The sequence below is a fragment of the Colias croceus genome, chromosome 25, assembly GCF_905220415.1.
Source record: "Colias croceus chromosome 25, ilColCroc2.1".
Lineage (NCBI taxonomy): Eukaryota > Metazoa > Arthropoda > Insecta > Lepidoptera > Pieridae > Colias > Colias croceus.
In genome coordinates, this window is record NC_059561.1 from 5,040,371 (window position 1) to 5,047,035 (window position 6,665).

Here is a 6,665-nt window from a genome sequence, read left to right on the forward strand (position 1 = left end):
TTTTTTAGGTTTTTTTGCCTTTCTTTTTAGCAATGGATCAATAAGACTAGCGCTCAAATAAAATTACTATCGACTAATGCAGACTATCCATGATTGTGTTAAATAGAATCCAGATTTTTAAAAGTTTGTTTCTTTGAACACACTAAGCACATGCACTGCCCGATTTGAAAAAATATTTTAACATTGGATATGTACATAATTCCTGGGTGCTAAAGGCTATAATATATATATATATGTATTATTTACCACGGTCGAAGTCAGGACGAACTGCTACTTATAAAAAAAAAAAACAATAAAATTACTAAAATATTGTCATCGTTGAAACAGAACTAATTTTATTTGATTTTTACATAAAATATTGTATATATGTACTTATTATTGGTTTTTAAAACTGTAAGAACCTTTATTAGTGTATAGTAGTTAAAAAAATAAAAGTTTCTAACATCCCACGGAACCCTGAAAGTTTTGTATCTAAACCGATGACGGCAGTCAATAGTTGGGTTGATTACGAAATATCGTGCCTTGTACCGTCTCAGCGAACTTTCACGGAACCCAGAACTTTCTAGAAAAATTTGTAGTACCACGTGTATATGCATATTGAACGTTTATTTAAATAAATAAAATAAAAAACACTTTATTGCATACACAAAACAAACAAAAATAACATTCAAACAAAAACTAATATATAACTATGAAGTTTTTTAAATCCTTGGTTGGCTTTTTCATATTTTACAATAGTTTTGCTATTATAATTTGCAATTTTATATTTATATCTAGAAAAAAAATCAGCATCACACCATAATAATTATAATGATACTGAAACGTTGCCTTTACCCGACTACTCTGCTACTACTAATCAATAATTAAACACATTTGGCTGTACACGGGTGGAGTAAACGGTAGAGTAGGGCGGTAGAGTTCTAACTATCCTACTATACTAACATAGACACTATTGGATTATAGTAGAGTATTAAAATCATCTACTGGTATCTTGGTAGAGTACTGAGAACTGGTAGAGTAGTATGCTAGTTCACTCTACCTTTTACTCTACCCGTTTAGAGCTGCCAGTTTTCATAAAAATTAAAAATAAAATAAAAATATCTTTATTGAGTAAAAAAATGAATACAGTACAATAATTACAGTGTGGCTCTGTCTTCCTAGCTAGAAAATCCTGTGTTAAGGAAGACAGTTCCTTTCCATAGACTATAGAGCATGTTCACTTAACCATCAAACCCTCGAATATGAGAGACGCTACAGTTAAACATATACAACGCAATCAATCTAACTGACGATGATGAAATACCAGTCACACTTGATATCGATTTCACAAGACAAATCGAGAGTCAAGTGATGTGATGAATCGATACATCGTGCGATGCATTTGATTAATTGTTGATAGATAATCGATTCGACTAACCGCTGGCTAATTACTCGATACGATTCGGCTGTATATAACTTGTGTTTAATCTAAATTTGCACTTGGATGGGTAATTATTTATTTATGTTGATATTAAACATTTCCTGTATAAATCCATACTACATATTATAATATTATAAATGCGACAGTAACTCTGTCTGTCTGTCTGTTACTCAATCACGCCTAAACTACTGAACCAATTTTCACGAAATTTGGTATGGAAATATTTTGATAACCAAAAAAGGACATAGGCTACTTTTTATCCCGGGAAAATGATGCAATCCCGGAAATCCCACGGGAACGGGAAATATGCGGGTTTTTCTTTGACTGCGCGGGCGAAGCCGCGGGCAGTAAACTAGTTTGAAATAATTTACGAACATACTATATAGGAAGAAGAGCCTATATCTCCATAAAAGGCCTGGTAAGCACCTGCGACACCACCAGTATTTATAGGCGGCCTGAGCCTGATCATATAAGTTGACTAGCCAGAACATGTTTCAAAAGGAACATACAGGATTATAAAATATCCAATAGCAAATCTTTTTAAAACACACTTTAAGAGTTACACATAATAACTCTGTAAATAGCAGTAGGTACTACAGCAATACGGTACTGGAAATTTTAAATGGTCATATAATTATGTATAACGTAGAATCGAATGTACCTACATGAAAATTTACGGATCACTATATACTCAAAAGTCAAAACTCAAACTCAAACATTTATTAATTCAATAAGACTTCTTCTAGAAGTACCGTAGGTCGATACCGCATGCCAGCTATTCAACAAGAGCAACACTCGCAACATCAAATCAAAGCCTAAGAAATACTAAAACTAATACTAACGTTATCACGTTATTCTATTCTCTCATACCATAATTGTTATGGGCTCTCGACCATATAATGGTGTGTCTGTTTCATACGTGACCGACAACAGATTGCGGCTATCTGAGCGCAGGCTAGAAATATTACGCCATTACCCTTTTGTATCGTTAAGATCGTTTTGTACTGAAAAATGTGGGAAGTGCTGCATTCAGTTAGTGTCAGTTGCTACGTGGTATCTGATTGTGGAGATCTTGAAAATATATCTCTTATATACACTTGAGATGTCTCTTTATTGCCCGGTAATATTAATTAAGAGAAAGAGAAGGCAGCCATGAAAGTATTTCGTGCGTAAACTGTTTAGATTAGATCGTTGTCATCCGAAATGCAAACCAAGTCAAGATACGTCGTACAAAGTACACAAAAATTTTATTAATGTTATTTTTTGTTTTATTTCTTACTAGCATACAATTCGCGTCTTCGCCCCCTTCCTTGTCTTAAACCATTAGGTTTATTTAAAAAAAAAACCATCCTCTTGAATCACTCTATCTATTAAAAAAACCGCATCAATCATCCGTTGCGTAGTTTTAAAGATTTAAGCATGCAAAAGGACATAGGGACAAAGAAAGTGACAAGTTTTATACTATGTAGTGATGTTCTAAATAAATAATTAATCAGAAGCGAGATTACAGGAATTAAGGTCCGTTTTAAGAAAACAACTTTGTATGCATCAACAGAGAGGTAACTACTTATAAAAAACTTCGTCGAGTAGTTTTCTTACCACTGAATTGATTTTGTTACTAATCGGGCTAAACAAATATAGTTGATAAACAACCTTAAAATTTAACCTACTTAAAGTTTCAACAATCTTATTTAACCTACTTAGTAATGGTGAAACGTAACCACAATAGTGTATTTACAGAAATATGGTTTAATTCCACAACTTCCATTGTGGTTTCTATACTTCAAACGTCTTATAAACTTCAATCTTACGCCATATTTCAAAGCTTAAGCGGTTACATTTAGGGAAGAAAAATTCAACGGCAGAAACATAAAACTTTCGTTTGAATTTTGGTCAACTTTAACTAAATTGAAATGGCCGAAGCTTTCACAATATATAACATATTTTATAAGTGAGTTTTATTTGAGAAATATATAAGAATTTTATAAAAAAGCCACTTAAAATTAGCGCTTTATTAGCGATTATTAAAAAGTACTGTAACACAACCGTAGTTGTGTGAAGGACTGGAGGAAGGCTAAAATGCGAAATTCTTTTTTTATTCATTATTTATTTCACACTATAATACAGTTTGTACAGAGGGGAAACCTTACAACTACTTTTAAAAAAAGAAATACATATCATTTGGCGGCCTAATCACGTATAAGAGATCTCTTCCAGGCAAGCCGGGATGATCACTATCGATGTTATTCATTACAGAACTAAACTTTTACAGAATCTCCTCTTTTTTAAAGAGTCTGAAAATTTAGAAATTAAAGACTTTTTAACGGATTTTAAACGCGATTTATTCATTATATTATTTTCCCGACGTTTCGAACACTTTACAGCGAGCGTGGTCACGGGGAGACTGACGTCGGGAAAATAATATAATGAATAAATCGCGTTTAAAATCCGTTTTTAATTTCTAAATGTATAATACTCGCGTAAAACCAAACCCCAGAGTCTGAAAATACATAGAAAAGCCTCACAACTGAATGAGATTAACTTCTTAAATTCCATTTACAGAAAATCCATATAATTCTATATCATACAACTTTAAACATACAATTGTCAACCCAAGCATCGCCATATATGAAGTGAATCCTACTTCAAAAGTTGAGTAACAAAATCTCAAGAATACGAGCAAGTTAAATCGTTGGAAATACATATTATGTGGAACCGGTAAAGTTAGATAGCATACAGTATAACTTGGATGCGAGTTGAATAGTTTTGATCTCATTTTCTGAGATAATTTATTTTATTCCAACAGATTACATTAGTGGTCCAATTTCAATGGTGTCGAGGCTAATTAGCAAAGTGAGGCGTATGTTTGACTTTTGGCAAGGAAATAATACTTTGTCTTTGCAAAGATAATCAGGGAATTCAAATCTGTGTCAATATAACTTTTAATGTTGTGACTTTGTAAGAATATAGGACCTATCCTGAACTATCCTAGTCTATTTTTTTTACATTTTTGGTATTTCTTTATCTTTGAATTTGATTTTACAGCTCCAAATATTGATAATCTAACTCTAATGGATCTTTTATGGTCATGTTTTTTAATAAAAGAATGACGAATCTAAAGTTACAAATTGTGCAAATCAAAAAATATATTTACATAGTATGAAAACAAATATTAATTAAATCATGAATATCCCTATCATCATTCAAAACATCATAAATTCAACATTCATCAAACTAATACCACGCTTACATCTCAAGAATCAATTACACTTTACAAACTAATACCGCTGCTATGAAACAGAATCGTCGATATTAATAAAGCCTCTATCTGGGACCAAATTTATGTCCCATCTAATCTAGCTTCAAACACGCTTTGTATTAATTGCTATCTGAATGCTGGATCGGTCCAAATTACCGATAAGTACTGGGCTGTGGCTCAATTTGATGAATTAAACCTAATATCAAGGAAGGTAATGTGAAAGAATTATGTCTTGGTTGGCTATGCTTCAATTTTATACATTGAATCTAATGGTATAAAAATGAAAGTAAGGTTAAATGTGCCTTTTCCGACTATCGTTTTATTTTTTTAATTTAATGAATTAAACCTAAGTATATCAAGAAAGGTAATGTGAAAGAATTGTGACATAAATGACTATGATTCATCTTGAAATATTAACCCATATTATGTATTACAATATACAAGAAAGGTGAAATGAAAGATTTCTAATATAATATTAACGGCTCTTCTGCATTTCAGGACATTTGCAAGAACACACTTATTATTAAACGTGTTAATAACCTCACTTAAAAGCCTACACAAAAAATTTCCATATAATTTCATACAATTTCATGCATCAGTAATTGGCGACTTGACTGATAAGCTGAACTAAACATACCCAGAAGTTGTGAATCTAGCTATAAGTCTTCTATTTAAAAGCCTGTAGAAAAATACACCTAAATCGAAACATATTCTTTTTCTATAAAAATGAAAACAAAAATGGTTGTGTTATTAGTGATTGACAAACAATTTGAGCGCAACTGATTGTTCAATTATGATAGCACAACAGCATTTGATTGCCTATTGTGGACTCTTTTCATCTGTCCGATTCGCGAAATAAAATTTTTATCGTGTAATACAGATATTTATTTGGTCTTTGTTTTGGTAAACAATATGACGCGTACCTTGATGTTGGTCGACCTATATGTTTCAATTGTTTTAATGGAATATTAGAAAAAGTTCTACGAATACATATTTGTTATTTCGTCTTTTTCAAGCCATTCAAAACGTATTGTGTACTGCTATGTTTTGTTATAAAGTGGGTCACGATCACAACATGAATTTCCCATGCAATAATTCTTTCTGCAATTCTAATTTTACAAGTTATTCCACTTTAAAATCACTAATTATATCGAGACCGATACTTTGCTTAGTTTTGACAAAATAAAAACTGTAATATAGAACCCTATAGCTGAAATACCCTACAAAAATCTACTAACCATAGGCATATTTAGGACGGCGAAGATCAATAGCCCAATTCTGAAAAAGCGATTCCACTAATGGATACTGTAATCAGTGCGAACTTTAAACCAAATAGCCAACAGTATCACGTATTCGAGTCACATAAATATTAATGTGCCTTCTCAAATGACAGGCATTAACATAATATCATATTCACATCGTGTGCGTACCCTCCCGTGACAGTTCTACTAAAAATATCTGTAATATAATAAATGTCCACTTGATGGTGATTTAATAAATGTCGCTTTTGATATAGAAAGATCGTAGTGACTAAGCTGTATTGATTATCGTTTACGCAAAACGAAATTATCATTGGTGTGAAGTTTTTTTAGCAGAATCGTAGATTTTAGAGATCTAGGATAGAGATAGAGTCTGCAGGATTTAGGTACCAACTTCAAAAACATTTTTCTGCAGTTTTCTGCTTATTTCTTAAAATCAATTGACCTTTGACATCTGTAAGCCTACATAAAACCCATTGTATTTTGCTTGAAACAATGTTTATTGTGACAAATGGTGAACCTAAAAAATTTTTACTGAATAGTTGGTGCCTATAAATCATATAAGTAGGTATTACTCATTCATGATTCATCAAAAAAAGCTTTAAAGAAACATTTAAATTATTGTTATCTTGCTGCTGTTTCACTTAATTATTTAATTATTAAGAATAATAATACATTTGATCATAACATTAACACATAATATCGCAAACTGCAATATATCAGAAAT